Source organism: Thalassophryne amazonica, unplaced genomic scaffold, assembly GCF_902500255.1.
Source record: "Thalassophryne amazonica unplaced genomic scaffold, fThaAma1.1, whole genome shotgun sequence".
NCBI lineage: Eukaryota > Metazoa > Chordata > Actinopteri > Batrachoidiformes > Batrachoididae > Thalassophryne > Thalassophryne amazonica.
The window spans coordinates 15502-38451 of NW_022986311.1; the positions used below are offsets into that span (position 1 = coordinate 15502).

Below are 22950 nucleotides of genomic sequence, written 5' to 3' on the forward strand. Positions count from 1 at the left end.
GGCATGTGAAGATTACACTGTGAATCAAATCGTTATCTAATTATCTAGATCAATCTAACTATGCAGATTAAACAGCTAACAGATACAGCAAAACACCGCTGTGCTCCAGAACAGGAAGTGATACAATACCGCAGTGAGAGCCAACCACCAGATTATGGTGGTTGGCTCTCACTGCAGATGTTATGTGTGTGTTAATATGCTAATAAGTCAGGTGAAGTATGTTTGGGGCTGAGATAGTGGGGATAACAGGTCAATGGAGATGTGGTAATTTCAGTACTTCTTTTATTCTGTTTATTGGAGATTAAGGGATTCATCCTTTATTCATTGGTGTATTGTGTTTTATTTGCTGTAGAAAACCACATGACCACATTGTCTGCAAAGGAGAAAATAAACCACCTGAACCATCCATCACTCCCCTCTTTATTTGGACCTTCTGGAAGTTTGGCCTTAAGTGGTGTTCTGGCCGACACGCCAGTGTGAACTTGTGATAACCCCTGAACTAACGCCAGATACAGTATATTCCCAGTGTCTCCACTACACTAGGCAAAATAATAATTTCAGAAAGCATTTTACTCACGATAAACACAATATTGACGTTTAATCATCGTTTCCCCATCGTTCTGTCTCAGAATCATCCATATAGTGAGGAAAAGGGAAGAAGTCTGGTTCTCCTTCATTCAGTGCAGTTATACTCGTGGTTTTGGATAAAAGCATATATAGTGTAAGACTCTTTCACTGGTTGTTGAGCATAATTCCAGTTGTAAAAGAATGATTCACCTACTGGAGTGTACCACCTCAATATAGGGATGATTGCAAAGAACAGAGAGCCCAGAAGGAGACACATGACCTGAACGTTGGGAAGCTCTTGATGTCAACGAGCCATGATAGATGGAGTGGGGTTGGTTGAAGTCTCTTTAAGTTGTTGGGGAAGGGGATTAAGAACAAGGGCCAGTTCTTTCAACACTTTTTTGCAGTGAGTTGCATGTATCCACGTCAAAATTTCTGCGACCTTGATGGCGGTATGCATCGTCAATTGCACTTGGAAGGGGCCTATCCAGTGATGATCATTCCAGCGTTTCTTTCTCAGATTCTTTACAACCACGAAGTTTCCAGGACGGATATCATGGAGTGGTTGTTCAGCTGACAACAGAAGGGCTGCCTTCACTCAAGACCTGCGCACAGAAAGAGATTGTGACAACTTAATGCAGTAAGACACAAGATCATGATCAATAAACACTGCATCTTCCCCTGTCAACACCTTGGGATGGAGTCCTGTGTGGGGTGGTCTTCCAAACAGGATTTCAAAGGGTGACAGATTAAGTCTCTGTCATGTGGGAAATCTCATTTGCATCAGAGCCAATGGTAAACATTTTACCCACTTTAGGCCTGTTTCAGTGGTGCATTTTTCCATTTTTTTTTATTTTTTTTTTTATGTACTATTCTAATAGTCACGACCATGTGACAAATTAGCATAAATTTGGAAAAGGGCTCCAGGCATGCAAGGTTTAGGGGCTCAGACGGGAGATATTGACTGTACCAAATCCCATCAACCTTCTCAGCACCAGCTTTGCACCAAAGAGAGACATCACCGGAAGTTACAAAGGATGTGAGCGAAGCAAGATCAGCCACCGGAGTGGGAGGAGCAGAAACAGACATGAGGGTCTGCCCGAAGGGCAGCCTGCTCAGCAGCATAATCAGGAAATTTATTACCTAAAGAAACTGGGTCAGTGTGGGAAGGATGAGATGGGCACTTGCAAACAGCAATCGAGGAAGGTTGCAAAATGGCGTCCAAATGAGCTGAAACTGAAGGATGGAAGAGCCATCAGACTTCAGAAACCCTCAGTGACGCCAGAGGGTGCCAAAATCAAGCACAGCACCAAAAGCATAAGCAGAGTCTGTGTATATAGTAACAGACTGATCTGTGGCTAATTTGCACGCTTCTGTTAAAGCAACCAGTTCTGCTGCCTGGGCAGAAAGGTTAGACGGAAGAGAACCCATGGACATAACCTCATGATCCAAAACAACAGTTCCACCAGTTCCACTTCCACCATTTGGAAGATTCAGACGGCTTTCAGTGGCCCTTTCAGTCGTGTGACTATCCAAGAAATTGTGGAAGATGCGGGCATGTCACAACATGTCCTGTGAGACTTCAACACGAAGGCTCTTTTGCTCCCCCATTAGCTTCGTGCCAAAGCCATCGGCATGTTTTCGCTGCAACTCTTTTCATGGCAAAATCTTCTGTCACAGTGGAATGTGCCGAAAAAGTGCTGATGTCCACCTCTTCCGCAATTTCTCGGATAGTCACACGACGGTCCCACATCACCACAGTGTTCACTTTGGAAATGATCTGGTCATTTCAGCATGTTGATGGCCGACCGGAGCGTGGTTCGATCTCCACCGTTGTGCGGACGTCTTTAAACCGGTTGTACCACTCCTTAATCTGTGTGATGCCCATAGGAACATCACCGAAATCCGTCTGAATAATCCGAATGGTTTCCACCTGGCTGTCGCCCAGTTTCTGGCAAAATTTGATGCAGTCGCGCTGCTCCAGTCACTCTGCCATTTCCTTGCAAAAGAAAAAACGACGAGAGCCTCCACCCATCCTCACACAAAGGCTGCTTACAAGCAAATGATGCAACCAACAGGCATGAAAAAACTCACATGCGCCTGAAGGTTCAAGGTTGGCTCATGCAAGCACACGTGATTCAAATCCATCAGGTTTTGAAAAAAATAAAAAGGTTGGATACTTTTCTAACAGACCTCGTATATCCAAAAAGTGGGAGATTTCGGACTGAGTGGGTTTGCTTCATCACCCCGGCTGCCTGCCTCGGTCTGCCCAGTGATGATGCCTGAAGGCCGGCTTCTCCATGCGGGTCGGCCCGCTGTCGCGGTTCGATTGATATCCCTCCGATGTCGCTCCGAAAAGTAGCTGAACAAAAGCTTCTCCCAGCAGGGTGATGGGAGAATCATTCTACTGCTGTTTTTTAAAGCTTTTTTGTGGTTCAGGCGACGCAAATTCAAGATGGCGATCGCTGAACTTTTTTCAGGTTGTGGAAACAGCCAGAGTGTGACGTGGCAATCTCCACCCCCTTGCCGCTTCCGAAGCGACGTGTCTGACGTCATGCGTCGGATGCGTTAAAAACGCATCTTGACGGATTGGGAAGTGTTGACGGATTGGCCTGAAGGATGCAGTGTGAAAGGCCCTTTAGACAGGATGGCATCAAAAGAGTACAAAATGCAAATTTATTGGATACTTTGGTGACATGACAAACTCATGTTGAAACTGATGATCTCTGATCTCCCAACAGCACAGAGCTGGTTTGGAAAATGGTTCATTCAAAGTCACCCCACTAGCACAGACTGACACGTGTCTTTTCTCCAGGTTCGAAACCTTCAAAATAAGAGCTCTGTATCAAAGATGTTGTGGCACCAGTATCAATCATAAATTTAAGTTTTCTCACATTTACAGTTAGAACAGCTGGTGGCAAAATGTCAAAAGGTTGGGGTTTTAAAAACATATGATATGGATTAGAGAGTTTTTCTAATTCAACAATCTTATTTAAAACCATTTGTTGGAACTCCGGAGGGATTTGTGTTGGTTTTTGACTTAATCATTTACTTTAATCTCAAAATTTACATTTATGTGGTGTCCTTTTCAACATTCTTTCTCCGTTTTTTATTTCTCAAATCACATTCATATGGCATACGCGGTATAAAATTTCTCTATGTCTGTCACATCCACTGTCCTCACTCTCGTTTTTGACATAATCGTTGCCTTCTGTTTATTCATATTTTCTTTTGGTTTGTCCAACTGATTTCTGCTTAACCCTCTGGGGTCCAAGGGCATTTTTTGGACAGTTCACTCACCTGGCATAAATGTTTTATTATTGCTGTTAACAGCTCTCCCTGCATCCCACAATCAAGTTTTATGTCTCTTTTTTTCAGGACAACCTGTACTTTCATAATCTATATGTTTTTGTTGTGTTTTAAGTGTACTAAAGGTTTACAATCAGAAATAAGAAAAGAAAAAGTGAGTAAGTCCCTTCGGCTGCTCCCTTGTTTGCACTCGGGGTCGCCACAGCAAATCCAAGGTGGATCTGCATGTTGAGTTGAATTGACACAGGTTTTACGCCGGATGCCCTTCCTGACGCAACTCCACATTACATGGAGAAATGAGGCAGGGGTGGGATTTGAACCCGGAACCTTCTGCACTAACCACTTGGCCACCACCCCTGCCAAGAAAGGAAGAAGCAGTGGTGGGCACAGTTCCGATAACAGATAATTATCGAAGATAATGTTTTCATTATCAGTTTATCTTTTTAGATAACTTTAAAAATCATTATCGGACTAATTATCTTCCGATAAAGTTTTGTCCGATAACGTTTAGACCGATAACGTAGTAAACAAAGCTGAACAGCAGCAAACATTTTTAAAATTTAAAATCAGTTGAGCACCTACCTGTTAAAAGTTTCCTAACAGATGTGTAGTTCTACCCTCTGCAAACAGAAGAGAGCTCCTACTAGGAGAAACTGCTCTATCCTCTGCAGGCAAAGGAGAACTGGTCACAAATAAAAAATTCCTTTAACACCATACTGATACATGGGCAATATCACCCAAGTCATCCAGAGGCATACATTTTTAACTTATGGTTCAAATTTTAACCAAACTAATTTTGGACAAGTTATTTAAAATTACTGTCTGTAAGTTTTATAAAGTGAAAATATCAGATATATGTTTTAGTTTTAAAGTAATGTGCTAATTTTTAAGGTTTTAGTGTGGATATATGCTGTGTCCAGCAGTGCATTATGGGTAGGATAGGGTAATCTCAGTACGTTCACGACAGGACAAATGCATTTCAGACACTCTGATCAGGCTCCACAGACAACAGCATTAAATTCTAGTGCCTAAAAGTCTCGTGAATATATTCTCTGAGTTTATAGATGTTATTGTGTTTGCGTTTATTAAATTCCATGCATCTTAAATGTAGCAGACAGGGATTATCTGGAATTTTGTTTTGACAAGTTTTCACAGTCTCTACTGTCATCTACTGGCCAGTAGTGTTCATGGCAGTATTCGTCCGGAAGATGAGCAGACACTGTATGATATTTTTTAATCACAAGTTAAGTTTTTTCAAACTTAATTTACAAAAACTCTCGATGGGAGACATCAAAGTTTAACTCATTGAGTGCCACTGACGCTTAAACGCGTCTTTTCAGATAGTAACGCTCAGACGCGTTATCGCGCCAATTACGTTTTTTTTATGGGGGAGGCGGGGTAATCAGCCGATCTAGCTTGTGTAAAAAAATTAGAGTTGTAATCACAAGGGAACCCATTCTGTGGGTGGTCGCAGTGTGAGTGTGGACCAGAGCATGGCTCGTTCTCCACCGTTGTGCGGACATTTTATGGTTATACCGCTCCTAATCCGAATGGTTTCCACCTCGCTGTCACCCAGTTTCGCGCTGCTGCAGTCGTTCCGTCTTTTTCCTTGGAATGAAAAAACGCAGAGCGCACGACACACACCTCACACAAAGGCTGCTTACAAGCAAATGACGCAATTGACAGGCTCATGCAAGCACACGTGATTCAAATCCATCAGGTTTTTGAAAAAAATAAAAAGGTCCGATATGCGGGAGCCAGAAGGAAAAGACGGCCCGAGAGAAGAGACAGACGGTGTCCCTCTCCTGACTTTTTTTTTTTAAACCCTCATCTCAGGACTCTGTCTTTAAAGAATGGCAGGAAAAGGGCATAGCACGCTTCAAGGACATGTTTTTTAATAACACATTAGCATTTCAACAACTAAGTGAAACATTTGGCCTTCCCCAGTCCAATTTCTTTAGATATCTTCAAATACGGCATTTTATCACTACTCATTTTTCTAGTTTACATATCCCTACAGACACAAATATGGTTGATACTGTTCTCTCCTTAAACCCTAATAAAAAACATCTTATTTCGCATATCTACAGCAAACTATTGGACTTGAAGCGTACCTCCTCAGACAAACTCAAAGCTGCCTAGGAGCAGGATCTGGGCTCCTCTATCTCAGAGGACTCCTGGACCTCCATACTCAGATTGGTGAGCTCCAGCTCTCTGTGTGCGAGATATCGTTTGATCCAGTTTAAAGTGGTGCACCGAGCTCATATCTCCAAACTGAAACTTTCCTCCATGTATCCTGATGTCAGTCCATACTGTATGAGATGCAAACATGTTGAAGCTTCCCTCATTCATATGTTCTGGTCCTGTTCATGTCTGAACAAATTCTGGAGGGAGATTTCTCGTGTGCTGGATACGCATTTGAGCCCTGACCCTTTGATTGCACTCTTTGGTGTTGCAGAAGGACGAGCAAATTTAAATAAGAACAAACAACACATCCTATCGTTCACCTCTCTTCTAGCCAGACAAGCCGTTCTGCGCAGGTGGAGAGACGCCTCCCCACCCGCTCACACTCAGTGGGTGGCTGACATCATGTCCTGTTTAAAACTGGAGAAAATCAGATTCTCACTTCAACAGAAAAAGGGTAAATTTGAAAAGGTCTGGAGACCGTTCCTGAAACTATTCCAGTCTCTTTGACAACACAATCAACTTTGAGTAATGCAGCTTCTTGGCTATTGTTATTCAGTATTTCCCTTTTTTTTTTTTTTTTTTTTGCCAGTGATGGGGGGGTAAATTTTTTTTTAATCTTATTTACTTTATATATACTTCATGGTTACTTTGACACTGATTTAATCTGTTGATGTCTCATTCATGTCTACACTGGTTCTCAGTGTCAATTTCTTTTTTTTTTTTTCCTGTTCTTGGTTTTTCTTTTTCTAAAAAATAATATGAAAATTCATAAAGAGATTTTTGAATCTAAGAATGGAAAGAGGTACAAACAAATGTTTTTTTTTCTGATGATAAAGGAAAGTCTGAAGTTTCTTTTGGTATGTTTGTTGTTGACATGGATATAGAACTCAATTTTCTATGGGTCTTGAAAAAACACTCAAATGCTGAAAAAATCGTGGCACTGGGATGTGCTGAACTTTGAAAATGGCTGGCACTCAATGATTTAAAAACAAAATGACAAAAAAAAACATTACAAGACAGCTCTGCGGTGTTTGCACAGGCACAGTGCGAGCGGTTGGACGCTTGTAGCTCTTCAGCAGCAGGATACCCTCACGACGGCCGACCAGAATAATATCAAACAGGTTTGATTTTCATTTGACCATATGATCGGCGGTCAGGAGGTGGTTGTGAGATGTTAAACACAGCTTGTTGTTGTGTGTTGGGGGGTTTGGCTGGATGTTTTTGTGTTGTTTTCTTTTCTTTGCTCTCCAGGTGGTATGCAAACTGGTTTTTGTCTGTGGAGAAGGTGCTGGCAGAAGAGTCCTTCACCCTCATCAGCATTATTAGCTGCACCTGTGGAGGATGTTCACGTGCAGGCCTACTGACTCGCAGCACCTGTGGATGATGCTCACGTGCAAACTTAAAGACTTTCAGCTGAAGCAGATAATGAGATGGCGTTCTGCATTTAAGCCATGAGTGGTTCAAGCAGAATTACCGGAAGCTCGACCTTGTGATGTTTGTTTGTGAGACGCTGAGGACCGCGCCAGGGTTTGACACATCGTGCCTGTGAAGGAGGACGGGTGAGGGACACATGCTGTCAGCACACATCAGAGGTGATGATTGTCTGAATGATCGTTAATAGTAATTTGGCATTCTGTTACGCAGTATATTTGAACATTGATGAGAATTGTGCAGTTTGCTTCTCACGGCCGTGGCGTGCGGACTGATGATCCTCCACCTGTTGTGAGAAGCTGCTCATTTACATAAAGCTTAAATTCAGACCTGAATGTGTTGCTGATAGTGTGTGCCTTTGAAGGATATTTGCTGTAACTGTTGACTTACCTCACCTTTTCCATCCTTCACAGAGTCAGTTTGTCGTGTCCACCTAGGGGGTGTTTGGCGGTGAATCTGAGTCCAGAAGCACCGAGGCTTCGATCCTTTTGGGCGCTGGAAAGCGTGCCGTCCTTCACTCCGCCAGACAAACCAAATATTTATGTTGTACACTAGTTATTGCACTGGAGGGGAAATAAAATCGTTTTGTGGAACCGCTTTCTGGTTATTTAGCGCTGGGTTCGGTCAGACGTTGGTCCGCTCCTCAACCTGTGTCTGCACATAACACTTGTTACTCCATGTACACTACACGATGCAGGACGCGCAATTAACCTGAAACTCGGCCCAAAAAATTCTCGCATAAATGAAAAATCATCTGAAAAAGGGCCAAAACTCGCACAGTGTAAAGCCAAAATTTATGTGTCAAGACAATATTGAGTGCACGTTTTACAATATAATAAAACTACGCACAACATCATAAAACGTGCACACATCCTCTCCACATGCAAAACATTTTGCGATGACACTTCCAGGGCTCCGTAAAAATGCCTGTTTTTACAAATAAAAAATGGAATATTTTACAAAAGGACATTTATCTGTAAACACCAACAAATGACACACGTCACATTAAGGTGTTGGTTTACATAATGAATGACTCAACCAATCAGTGTTTAGCAGAAGAGACATTTTACCCAGAATCCTTTGCGATCTGTCTGTGTTTGTTACAAAACTTCAGAATTAGTGCACTATTCAACATTAAAAGATGTATGTTATATTTTAACTTTGTACAAATGACAGAAATGACATTAATGGAGTTATTCTATCAGTATTCACACCAAACCATAACTCAGCATTGCTTTATTTTCCAAGACCTCCGCCTGACCGGAGTGTTGTGATTAGTAGAGAGCTGGGCTTTGTGGCTGCTCTCAGCTTGCTTCTGTGCTGTAAGCCATGTAGTAAACAAGAGCTTCCAGCAGGAGGCAGGATATTCAAACACAGAAGTGTGGGCTCATTGTTTGGGTCTTTTGTCGCTTTTGATATTTCCAGAAGCGATCGTGATGTTAAAACTCAAATTCAGTTTATTAGTAGTCGCAAATGTACCAGAGACAATACTGGAATTTATCGGTTATCTTTAACTTCCGATACATTTTTGGGTGGTTTATCGTTTTATCTTTATCAAAGATAACTTTTCAGTTATCTGATTATCTGTTATTGAAGTTAATTTTTTGGTTATCTGTGCCCACCACTGGGAAAAAGTAAAGTGGAAAATAATTTTTCCACACACATTTATTGAAAAGACACAGCAGACTATAATAAACAGCTGTTTTGACACTTTATAAAGGTAATTTGAGGTCTTGTGTGAAAGACTGCACAACAAAAATGTTCAAACAATAAACACAAATGCGCATTTTGAACAATATATACAAAATGGTCTATGCGCTTTGTCTGTCTTCATCTCAAAGCAATTTCTGTCTGCTATTACACAAAGGTTACATCACAAACTTCTACTTCTACTGTGTTTTGGAGTGTTCTGTGCTGCTTCTAAAGCAGCTTTCATTCACACTTTGGCCCACTTTGGCTCCTTACAGTCTGAGGAGCAGCCCTCCCCCTCATTCCATTGATATGGTAAACAGTGCTTTACACAGTAGTGAAGCTTGAATCTTCGACTGGACTGGGTTACTTGACGCGAGGACGTTTCGCTTCAAATCACAGAAGCTTCCTCAGCTAAAATTCTTGCTCTGGTAGTCTGACTTCTGTCTGACCCTTGTCGAGAAGAACAAACAGAAGCCACAAAAGCTGGAGTTTTAAACCTAACTAGATGCCTCCTACCGACAGGCAGACTGCTATTGGCAAGTGACTAAACAATTGCAATATCGTGCCACAAACACGCCAATCGCTCAAAATCACTTCACTCGCGTCACTTCATTCGCATCCATCACGTCGCGCTGCGTGGCTTGGCGCCAAAACGCATCCTTCCCGGTGTGAATGCGGCATAAGAGTACAAGGATGGTGTTCGTGTACAAGTTATCATGAGCTTATCTCCTCAAACTGATACTGGTATCTATCTGAAAATGACTTCATCTGGAAACAGGTGGTGGAGAGACGAATTCCCACAAAAAATGTTTTTTCTCAAGGCTGCAGTTAGGCGCGATCAGAACAGACTCTGTGTCATTCTGTGTCAGACAGAAACATGTGGCTATCAGTTGTTCTGAGCAAACTGCATGAACAGTCTCTGGATTAAGGACAGTTCACAGTGAGGAACACAATATCAAATAAAGATGGCATCATATGAAGACAATTATTTTGTTTTCACAATTTGAAGACATTCAGGCAAAAAAAAAAAAAAAAAAAAAAAAAAACAGGCCTTATAGACATGAATTTTGAGCCCAAACACATTCCATACACACAGGAGAGATGCACCACAGTGCATTTTCCATTCACAAGCACCAGGCTCATTGGCTATAAATCGAGATTTTTATGATTTACCTCTGATTTGGCCGATGTCCCTTCCCTGTTCTCAGAGCTGTTTCAAAGTGCGTGCAGACATCGTGCACAAATGTGTATTTGTATTTGGCATCATAGCGAGGTGCCATCTGGCAAAATTTCTTATTTGCAGTATCAACGGTTTTGCAGTTGTTGGCTGTACTCTATTCTTGGAGGCCATGCTCAAAATTGTCAACCATTGCCCCTTTCACAATCATTTTACTTTAACTACGAGAAAATACATTTTTCCCGCGTTGAAGCTGGAAGTGAACTTACAAGTGCGCTCACTGGTTGGTTGTGGTTGGGCGTATATGCTCCCGTATTCACTTTATTGAACCAACGGTTGGGCGTATAGCCACTCTGTTTTTTCTTACCGCGTAACGGTGAGTGCCTCTCACTGGCGTGCTGTGACTCTCTTCTTCTGCATTGTTGACACGTTGACAGCCAGGTATAACACAACTTCACGTTATTAACCTGTATTTTTTTAAATGTAAATTAAATTTCTATGGGCTTACTCACATCTCTGTGACGAAGCCAGGCCTTGCAGCGGTTTTGCATGGGCTCTGTCTGGATTTCTAAAAGTACAATTACCGGCAGCAGTGGCGAAGCAGTCTGCCTTATCTGCATGGCTCTGTCGAACACAAACAGAAATTAAAAATGTTTACCAACGAGCATCTTTTTTTGAAAAACAGAAGCATTTCTATAAAAGAAATACCTACCCTGAAAGGCGATGTGGCTCTCACGCTCTGTTCGAGGAAAAGAAAACTTCATTAAACATCATTTTACTATATTCCGATCAGGAAATTTACTGTGGATTAAGGAAACGTACCCATTGCTGAATCTTAAATGAACGTGTGTTCACGACAGAGTCTGGCGACTTACTGAGATATGTGCTTGAAAAAAGACGTGCCTCTGTGAGACCGCGATTATAATTACTTCATAAAACTTTGTTTTAAATATTCACATTTAATTATACCATAATTCACATATTAGAAACCCCTATTTCATTAATTACTGCATTAAAGAAATTATCCCATAATTACAATAAAGATATGGTTATTTTTTAATTATTCTTAAAAATTCGAAAACGGTATTAAAAAATTAAATGCAGATGGGAGGGCTTTGGGGTGCAGCTTGGGAGGAGGTGGGGAGGGGGGGGGGGTCATAAATTATGATGGTTTATGGTTTTATGACCCTTTTGACAAGTTATGTCTTGGATATGGATTTCATTCATATGTTTTTATGTCAGACATGCTTGAACCCTCATGCGCATGCGTGAGTTTTTCCACACCTGTCGGTGACATCATTCGCCTGTGAGCACGCCTTGGGAAGGAGTGGTCCCGCCCCCTCGTCGGATTTTCATTGTCTGGAAATGGCGGAATGAAAAGGACTTTTTTTCCAATCAGAATTTTTTCAGAAGCTGTTAGAGACTGACACCTGGAAACCATTCGAAAAATTTATCTGGCTTTCGGTGAAAATTTTACGGGCTTCACAGAGAATAAGGACTGTTACTACAGCTTTAAGGACCCCTTTAAGGACGGTCGGTGCGCCGCGCTCTGAGCTGTGACGACGCGACACAAGCCACCGGACCATTTCTGAGCTGATGGCTCTGTGGGTACGAGACCGTCGTGTGCTCTTTCTCTGGTTATCACAAGAGCTGGATATCAGCCATTTTCCGTCAGATTTCACTTTTAACAAGAGATTTTGTCATGGAAAGCCGCGCGGAGGCTTCGCGCATAAAGACCGATTCGCTTTGGAAGCAAGACAAAGGAACACCGCCGTTTCGGCATGTCAGAGGACAGGTTTGGACATGTCTATCTCAGCTTTCAATGCTTACCAGTACAGTAAGTATCAGTGAAATTGTGGAGAGCTGGACATGTCCAAACTTGTCCTCTGACACGCCAAAACGGAGGTGTTCCTTTGTCTTGCTTCCAAAGCGAATCGGTCTTTATGCGCGAAGCCTCCGCGCGGCTTTCCATGACAAAATCTCTTGTTAAAAGTGAAATCTGACGGAAAATGGCTGATATCCAGCTCTTGTGATAACCAGAGAAAGAGCACACGACGGTCTCGTATCCACAGAGCCATCCGTTTAGAAATGGTCCGGTGGCTTGTGCCGCGTCGTCGCAGCTCGGAGCGCGGCGCACCGAGCGTCCTTAAAGGGGTTGTTAAAGCTGTACTAACAGAACTTATTCTCTGTGAAGCCCGTAAAATTTTCACCGAAAGACAGATACATTTTTCGAATGGTTTCCAGGTGCCAGTCTCTAATAGCTTCTGAAAAAATTCTGATGGAAAAAAAGCCCTTTTCATTCCGCCATTTCCAGACAATGAAAATCCGACGAGGGGGCGGGACCACTCCTTCCCAAGGGGTGCTCACAGGCGAATGACGTCACCGACAGGCGTGGAAAAACTCACGCATGCGCACGAGGGTTCAAGCATGTCTGATGTAAAAACATATGAATGAAATCCATATAGTTTTTGAAAAAAATAAAAAGGACCGTTACTTTATTGACAGACCTCGTATTACACTTTAGTCAGGCCTTTAAAATATTTTCATGGACTCTTGCTGTAATATGTTGTCAGTGGTTGAGATAGTTGCTGTAGGCATCTAAACCTGATGGAATTCTCTTTGTGGTGTGTCGGTGATGTATGTAGGTGCAAAATAAAACAACACACTACTCCAGGTATGTTTTTGAAGACAATATAACATCAGAACTTTGTTACAAGGTCAAACGTTGATGTTGTGTGACAAAGACCTTTTAATAATAACTCACTTAAAGAAATAATGGCAAAACTCACATTTAGGTTAAAAAAACAAACAAAATGATTAATCGAAAAAATAATCAACCGATGAACTGATTAGTAAAATAATCGTTAGTTGCAGCCCTAGTGTTTAGGCTGAAATAAAATATGTCTTTCCTAAAAACTCAAAGTCCGGATTTCAAAAAAGAAAAGAAAAAAGGACAGGGAAAGAAAACTAAATGAAGGAAAGCAGCTGCTAACCAAATTCTTTGAAAAGAGAGGTGAGCTTGAAAGCTAGCTATATTGAGTTGAGGGGTCTGGGGGACCAAACTGCATCATTTTCTAGAAAAATGGTGCAATTTGGTGCATTCCTGTGCATTTTAACAGACGGGAATGCACCAAATTACACCATTTTTCTAGAAAATGGTGCAATTTGGTCCCCCAGACCCCCCAACTCAATATTGCTCCCCCAACTTTAAAAAGGGTTCTGACTCCCAGGTGTGATCTAAGGTATACATTATTTAGACCTGGTTTGGCTTCGCATTAGAAATTTGGTGTTTGCGTTAATAAAAAAGAACATAACAGTGGTGGGGGTCGGGGGGGGGGGTCTTCAGTATGGCAAGTACCTAGGGCCCAGAATTTGGTGCTACGCCCCTGAAAATAAATAATGTTGTTCTATTTTGACAGCAGCAGGAGCTTTGAAGTAGAAAAGATTATTTGATCTCTTAATTTTCCTCATATTTTACTGAATTTTCTGTGTCATCTATTTGATGCACAAATGCAAAATGATACAGGTTCTAAAGATCATGTTCAGTATGAATTGAAAGGACCACAAGTGGTGACACTAGGCCTCATGTATCAACGTTGCGCACTTGTGGCGTAAATTTACGATGCAAATTTGAAGTACACCAAAGTTGCCGTGACATGTATCAAGCAGTGTGCACCTGCCCATTTCTGGCGTACACCTGACGTGACCTTGATAAACGCGGCGGGTGAAAACAATCATAATTATAATAAACACGCCCATAAATATTCAGACTCTGCTTCAGACACACCCTCATTTTACGACATGGAAGCCGGGAAGACGGCAAAGAAAAAGAACTCCACCAATCACGATGCGTGCCAATAGAGCGTCAAAAGCAGCCGTCGTATCAATTGTTTTGTAGTATAATCAAAAAAGTGTTACAGTGGTCCCTCGTTTATCGTGGGAGTTACGTTCTAAAAATAGTCCATAATACGCAAAATCCGCGACGTAGTCAGCGATATTTTTTACAATTATTATAGACGTTTTACAGCTGTAAAAACCCTGTAAAACCACGTTATACACTTTCTCAATCAGGCATGAACATTTTCTCACTTTTCTCTCGTGTGTAAACACTCTCAAAGTTCAAACCTTAGTAGAAAAATAAGACCAACCTGTTTTCAGGCCCAAACATTTGTTTGAGAAATAAAAATAGAATGTTTTCCTATAAATAATTATGATGGCTTTTAGAACTAACGAATTAATTTTAATGATCAACGTACGAGGTCGGACACATAAGAAATTATTAATAGTGACTGACCAGTATGTCACAGATCGCGCCTCTGCGTCCTGACGCCGCGCCTTTTTCCACTCACGCCTGGCTGCAGGTGTTTGTTTCCGTGTGACAAACACAGTTATGAGTAGTTGTTGGCGCTCTTTTTTCTTCTGGGCGAGAAGATTCTTATAAACAGACATGCAGAACACAGAACACTGTAAAAAAAAAAAAGGCATGCAAAATTGGACTAAAAACTCCGCGAAACTGCGAGGCCGCGAAAGGTGAACCGCGTTATAGCGAGGGACCACTGTATTCTCTTTTCACATGTCAATAATTCTTGACATGTGGATATTTGCTCGCTCAATTAATAAGACATGCCTAATTTTTCAGATTTCTTTATTTTTAAAATGTATCAGCTCTCTCTCTGGTGAAGAGAGAGCTGAGTAGGGGGGCAAAGCTCTCGATTTACCGATCGATCTACATTCCGATGCTCACCTACGGTCATGAGATTTGGCTCATGACCGAAAGAACGAGATCGCGGGTACAAGCGGCCGAGATGAGTTTCCTCCACAAGGTGGCTGGGCGCTCCCTTAGAGATAGGGTGAGGAGCTCGGAGTCGAGCCGCTGCTCCTCCACATCGAAAGGAGTCAGTTGAGGTGGCTCGGGCATCTTTTTCGGATGCCCCCTGGACGCCTCGCTGGAGAGGTGTTCCGGGCATGTCCCATTGGGAGGAGACCCCGGGGAAGACCCAGGACACGCTGGAGGGACTATATCTCTCAGCTGGCTTGGGAACGCCTTGGGGTTCCCCCGGAGGAGCCGGGGGAGGTGTGTGTGGATCAGGAGGTCTGGGCGGCTTTGCTTGAGCTGCTGCCCCCGAGACCCGACTCCGGATAAAGCGGAAGAAAATGGAAGGATGGATGGATGTATTTCTTTCTTTATTTTATTGTAACAAACGAATGGAGAAAACAAAACCTGATTGCAGCACGGGCGAAGGGAATGACAACACTACAGTTGTAATTATCAATTCCATTGTCTAAAACGATCACACCACATAAAGTTAAGCTCAGCGCTGCTCTGGCTCCAGGCTCGAAGTCTGGAGAAAAAGGCGAGCAGCTCTTTCTTTGCAGTCAGCGCTGTGACCACGGATCGTGCTCGAGACCAGCAATCCCACAAAGGCGGGATTTGTATTGATTATTATGTAGTATAATCAGGAAAGTGTTATTTATCTAACATATGCATTGATTTGTATAATGGCACTGTTTATCATGTTGATCATCTTCATTTTTATGTGGATTCCAGCACTGGTTCATTTTGGTGTATAATTTACACCACCTCTCGACCTGGTGTATATTTTCAGTGCAGCGTACGCCAACGACCACATTGATAAATGCCAAGTAGCGCAGCCGTTTTGATGTACACCCCATATACGCTCAAATATCGCCATACGCAACGTTGATACATGAGGCCCAGTAAGAGTGATGAGTCTCAGAAAAGTGCATGTGTGTTTCATGATGTTCAAGCAGCCTTGTTTTGTTAGCGCCTGTATCGTGATGCTGTGGATCAGTCAAAAATAAATCAGATTTTGTGAGGAATTAACCTGCACTCAGGGTGTGACGTGTCCACAGCTGAATATGGCACCAGGCTGTTTTTACAGAAAGTTGCCATTCAACTTTAATTCTTTATTACTCTGTAAAATCTTCCAAAATAATGTAAAATGTTGTCACCTTTTAAACTTAACAGCGTGGGAAATTTTTTCCCACCTGACCAGCTGCCTGAAACGTCACTGCAGTGACAACAGCACATTTCTGTGAAGTTCAGAGATTTTCAACTTAAACCAATTCAACTTCGGCCTTCGGTCTCAGGGTGTTTGGTTTTCTTCAGGGTGTATAAAGCCATATTCATTGGTGAACAACTTGATAACTGATAATATGTACATGTGGTCACAGGCGGCATTTAAATTTTAACTGTGGTTGGAGGACGTACTTTTTACCCTGACTGAGGGTCAAAAGTCATAAATTCTGAATGGCTTTATATCGACTTGGAATAAAATGTTAGTAAAAATCATACATACATAAGGATTGTTTATCCAGGCATGTATGGGTTCATTAGAGCTTTGAATCAGCTTGAATACAACTTACAAGGACTCATTCATAAGAACCCATCAAGAATTATGATGACAGGAAAAAAAAAACATCACAGTAAATGAACAGAATGGCATATTTTCCCCCCAAATTTACACACTTTACATAAAACATTTTTTATATGTATGGCCTCATTAGAAAGAACAATTAAAGGGCTTTAAAAAAAGCCTACTTTTATTAAAAGCTGTTCACAAATAGCGACAATAGAGAGAGAAAAGCAGCACAGTTTGTCATAATTTCCCCAAATTTCTGCATTTTACATAAAGTTTTTTTTTCACCCACACATGCATAGGTTCATTGGAAAGAGCTTTCAAAGGGCTTTAAAACAAGCCTACATTTATTAAAATCCGTTAATAGCAACGCTAGTGCAAAAAAAGCGGTCAGTTTATTATTGATGATCTGCACATTTCCACCCTTAGTAATGGGGCCTTCCTGTCCTGAGCGACGCTAATAGACTGAGGCGCACATGTCCATTCCAGGTCTATATTTCCATGTTGTAAACTTGTAGCATCACCTGCTACATTGATTAGCGCTTACATTAGTTATGGGCATGCTCTACGGTCTTCTTCTCGGTTTTTAATGGGAGTGTTACAGTGCCACTTACAGGCCTGACATATGTACTACAGCAAAGAATTTGCCTCGAACATTTTTTTGTAATCGAATTATTTGAATTACTCGATTAATCGTTTCAGCCCTAATCTCAACCTTTTGAAACTTTCATTTATTTGGGTTTTTTAAGCTCTTCACCATTATTATTAGTGATACAGATTAGATGATGTCACCTCATGATGTCACAAAGCCCACTGAGAACAAAGGCTCATATGTCATCAAGGCATGTGACCTTTAACCCATCACAAAGGACATAAAATGCACTTTACAAATGTTTGTACAGTTGACAGCATCACTGTGACCACAGCAGCAAGCAGACAAAGAAATTAATTCTCCACATTCAAGAAATTTTAAAAGAGCATCACTACATATTTAAATATTCAAGGACAGACTGGAAAGTTTTTGCTCCATTATATTTATCCTGGACTTTCTGTCAAGCATTTACCAAAAGGTAAAGGTACTGTGAGCGCTGTATGGAAGCAGAATCTCTGAATCTTTTGCACTGAATACTGGCGTTCCTCAGGGATGTGTTCTGTCCAATGCTTTCATGTACAGGGAGTTTGGAAACCAGCACTTTAGGTGCTTTGTTGGTGAGGAAAGACTGAACGACACTGACTTCACAGGCGATGCTGTGATCTTTGCACAGTCAAGAATTGGATTGGATCAGTGTATGACTGAGACCACTGTCTGACAGGTTTTTTTTTTTTTTTTAAATCATCGACCCAAAACAAACGACACGTGACGTCACCGCTAAAGGCTTCGTCAAAGTTTGTTTTCACGCTAATAATTGTCACATTCTGATGATTACAGTGTAAAGGGCAAAGCAGAATAACAGGCCGACTCGTGTTTATTGATAGAGATCAAACTGTTTGTACAGTTTAAGTAATTTATGCGAGAAACTTAAATTTAACATATTTTCTCAATGGAGTTTGGCACTGCGCTGTACGGTTGGAAATATTATTCAGAAAACTGTTGCCGTTTCCAGCTTTCTCCAGTCTTACTTAAAGTCACACCGACCTGCTCTGGGCCACAAGACGTTGTTGTCCATTGTTGACCCGGTTTCGTCTGCCTGGACTTGAAGTGGGTTCGTTTCCAGTCCAGATTCAGGCCACAGTTTGTGACAGATCGCGTCCCTGACAGCTTTGACACTATCGGCCGTAACGGAAAATAAAAACTCCATGTCGATTTGCAGCAAGTTTAACTAACTAGGAATAAAGCTTCCATGGCTGTTTAAAAGACGCTGCATGAAGCTACAGACACAGACTGCTGCGCAAAACTTTTAAGGATTTACATTCCAAAACAGGAAGTGTTTCTGGCCGAGAACAAACCTTTTAACCCTAGTGGAGACAAAGTGAACTACACCTGCTGCAGACACTGTCAAACACTCACGGTGGTACAGCTTTGCTAAATTTTCAATAATGTTCATTTTGTCGTAAAAGCACCAAATTTGGCACACATATTCTAAATTGACTGTTTATTTTCAGATATTGAAGCATCCTGGAGCTGAACTCTATTGACCTACAGGGGTCAATAAAGAATTACACAGGGTTCAAAATTTTAAAATGTTCCAAACATTTTGAAAGGCATTCCATTTGTCTGATCATAAAAATGTATAGTTTGGACCACCTAAGACTGAATGTTATAGATTTATGGGGTAAAAACAGCAAAAAGGATGACAAAATCAATTTCAGTTTGTATACAGGGGTCAAAAGTTAAAGTTGTTCCAATTTTGGTAAAAAAGTGATGCTAGTTATTTGTTAATAGGGTTTTAAATAGGAACACTTTGCACCATCTGTCATGCATCATATGTCATATGTTATAGAAACCAAAGGACATGTGGTGTGGTTTGACCTTTACTTTGGAAACCAAACATTCAACAGTCAAACTATTCCATTTATTATCTCTATTAACTCAGACAATAATTTGCATCACTTTTTACCAAAACTGGAGCAACTTTAACTTTTGAGCCCTGCACAAATGGAAAGTGACCTTTGTCCTTTTGCTCTTTTTACCCCATAACTTAACATTCAGTCATAGTCCAAACTATACCTTTTTGGAATCTTTATGATCAGACAAATAATATGGTAAACCTTTCAAGATGATTGGAACATTTTTAAAATTTTGACCCCTGTGTAATTCTTCACTGACCCCTGTAGGTCATTAGAGCTCAGTTCCAGGATGCTTCAATATCTGAAAATAGTCCATTTTGAATGTGTGCGCCAAATTTGGTGCTTTTATGAGAAAATGAACAAAAGGTTTGCTATTCCACACTGCTATCACATTTTAATGATGACAACAGTACAAATTTATCAAGTACTTAATCAGTTTTATTACACCAATCTATTACAAATTTCACAACTAAAGCAACATTTTTAACATAAAAATAACCATTTCAATAATGATCATTCATTTAATAAAGGAAATATCTCAAACTTTTGAAACTTTCATTTATTTGGGTTTTTTAAGCTCTTCACCATCATCATTAGAGATACAGATGTTGGGAAAGTGTAATGACACGGACCCACAACAGGGGGCGTAAATGAACGGACAATAGATGAGTCAAAAATACAACACTTTACTGTTGTGAAATGTGCACAACGAAATACAGACAAATGCAGAATTTGGTTCACAATCAAAATATACAAAGTGACGTGTGGGTAGGCTCGAGGATAGGAGACGTCCGTCCCGAGTAGAACCGGATCCCACACGATTTCCACTGCCACCGAACCCGAAGTTTACTGGAACCACCAAGTCCTGAGTCCCCAGGTGGTCACCGTCTCCGACTGTTGGATCTGGTACTGCTGGCAGGAAGCAGAAGACAGAAGTAATGAGTGTGTGAAAAACACACCCAGTAAACAGTCAGCAAGTTCTTCTTGTATTAGTCGGGTGGGAAAGACACCTCCACCTCAAGTACACAGTTTATACAGAGTCTGTATTCCTACTTATTGAAGTTCAGAGTGAGGAGTGAAGTGCGTCACTCCTCCACCATCCGCGAACCCAGCCTCAGCTGAAAGTAGCGATCAAGAAACCTGCAAACAGTTCAACACACACGAAAACAAGTAACGTGCATCAACACAACAACGGCTGAGAATTTACCATGAAGGTAGATGATATCTTGGCGACGAGGTGGAGATGTCGTCCGGCTTGTGTGTGTGGGTGATGACCAGGTGATTGGTGACAGCTGTCATAGTTGATGAGTGACAGCTGTCACCCCGGCTGTTCCTGTGAGGCAGCAGCGCCCTCTCGTGCCTGAAGCCCGCACTTCAGGCAGGGCGCCCTTTGTTAGTGGGCCAGCAGTACCTCCTCTTCAGCGGCCCACACAACAACAGATTAGATGATGTCACCTCATGATGCAACAAAGCCCATGAAAACAAAGGCTCATATGTCATCAAGGCATGTGACCTTTAACCCATCACAAAGGGCATAAATGCATTTTACAAATGTTTGTACAGTTGACAGCATCACTGTGACCACAGCAGCGAGCAGACAAAGAAATTAATTCTCCACATTCAAGAAATTTTCAAAGAGCATCACTACATATTTAAATATTCAAGGACAGACTGGTAAGTTTTTGCTCCATTTTTTGCTCCATTATATTTATCCTGGACTTTCTGTCAAGCATTTACCAAAAGGTAAAGGTACTGTGAGCGCTGTATGGAAACAGAATCTCTGAATCTTTCACACTGAATACTGGCGTTCCTCAGGGATGTGTTCTGGCTCCTACACTGGTAAAGTGTACCAATATTAGTCATAAATATAACATTAGTCGTGCTACCTATTACCCATAAACACAATACGCACATATTAAGTAAAAATTTACACCATAAAAGAAGCATCCTGAATAATTTTATCACAGGAATAACCCGCTTAGAGAGAACCAATGGGGAGCAGCTTTTGCTGGCCGTAAGTGACGTACAGTGGATTCTGGGTAAGCACGTTCGCGTCTCATTTAGTCAAGATCCGCGGTGCATACAGCGTTTAATATGCAAAATCATGGCTTATCACTTCAATGAAGTCGGTGTAAACAGCTACCTGTACGAACCGGAGAGGGAGGAGGAGGCTTCAGGGGATGAGTCCTCACATTCTAGTGATTCCGAAGAGGAAAATGCGGCCAGAGATGTGTGTGACGGCAGGTCCAAAATGGCTAGCACTCCATGGTGCCAATGCGGGCATTGCTCTGTCATGCAAACAGACATGGAGTCATACTGTTGCAAAGAGCATGAAGTCATTGCAGACCAACTATTAGACAGCTGCATAACTTCAACTCCTCATCTTCACAAATATATACTGCACAAACCATCCCTCAGGGACATGTATTTGTTAGTGTGTCATTTGAATGCTTGCTGCTACTTGATCCAGGTGTAACAGGTGTATTCTTCATTGGGGTGGATGTAAGTGGGATGTTTTGATCTGTACTGTGATAATTGTGATCATGTGTTAGTTTCTTTCTAAGTGGTGTTTAGTCCCCTGATGTGGGACTGAAAACCTGTTTGGTCCCTGGACTATGATGACAAACATTTTTTTAACAAACCCTGCAGGTAAATTTGAATGTAAACAATGAACCATGTAATTTTCTGTTATTTATCTCTTCCAGACATCTTCCTTCAAGTCGTGTGGCCTGAATCCTCAAAGTCAGTGCAGCTGTCAGACATGGAGGATAAGATGCACAGGCTGATGGAAGAGATGGCTGAAGTTAAGGAGAATTATCAGAGGGCTATGACACAATCTCTGGAACATTACAAACAGAAATTGGCTGTTCAGGAGGCACACTACAACAGAATGCTGGCAGCCCAGGAGGAACACTATGAAGAGATGCTGGAAGCCCAAAAACAGGTCACCAAAGAGCTGCTGGAGGCCCAAGCTGGTCACATCAAAGAACAAATGAAAGCTCAAAAAGAACTTCATGATCAGGAACTTGAAGAAAAAGAGAAGAGCTTCCAGAAGGAACGAGCTCAATTTGTCCATGTGTTTGCCTGCAGCAGCATTGGAGTATTTGCTGCTGGATTTATGGCTGCAGCTTATGTTTTTAAACAGTAAATGTTCATTTCTGCAGATTTTTCCTCATGTTGTTCTCCTGACAGGCTATGATACCACATTCAGGTCATTTCTTAATAAAATATGAAGTACCAAATGTTTTGCACTGTTGGTCTGTTTTTTTGCAATATGTTTCTGGATCCTCCTCCTTTGAGAGTGAGAGAGGCCTGGAAGAGTGTCTGGAGTCATCAAGTCATTGGACAGAGGTGTTTGGTGATGCTGACATCTTTGCAGGAGAACAAAGATCCAAGTCTTTCAGGTCCTGGTGCTTTCTGTCTTACTGTATGGTTTAGAGAGCTGGATGTTAACCAGTGACCCTAGGCAAGTACAAGAGGTCTTTGGTATGCTCTTTGGAGGAACCTTAGGCACTAGTGGACTGATTGTGTCTAATGAACAGTTCCTGGGGAAGACTCAGAAGAAACATGACATTTCCATTGTGAGGCAAATCCAGTTGTGACATTTTAGACATGGGACCCATTTCTCTGTGCACAATCCAGTACGCAGGTGCCTCAGTGTTAAGGATCCCAGCACTTGGAGAAGGTAAAGTGGATGTC

At 41.7% G+C, this 22950-nt stretch overlaps 1 long non-coding RNA gene across 2 annotated transcripts; it reads right to left on the reverse strand.

Moving 5' to 3' along the window:
- Window positions 1–191: 191 nt before the first annotated feature.
- LOC117506041 lies at window positions 192–18653 on the reverse strand. Of its 2 annotated transcripts, XR_004559351.1 has the most exons (5): window positions 18380–18653; window positions 11076–11102; window positions 10876–10987; window positions 10731–10777; window positions 192–1172 (listed from the first exon to the last, which is right to left on the reverse strand). It is a non-coding gene; the product is annotated as an uncharacterized LOC117506041 (long non-coding RNA). The 2 variants fall into 2 exon arrangements; XR_004559350.1 differs by lacking the exon at window positions 10731–10777.
- Between the last annotated feature and the right edge of the window lie 4297 nt (window positions 18654–22950).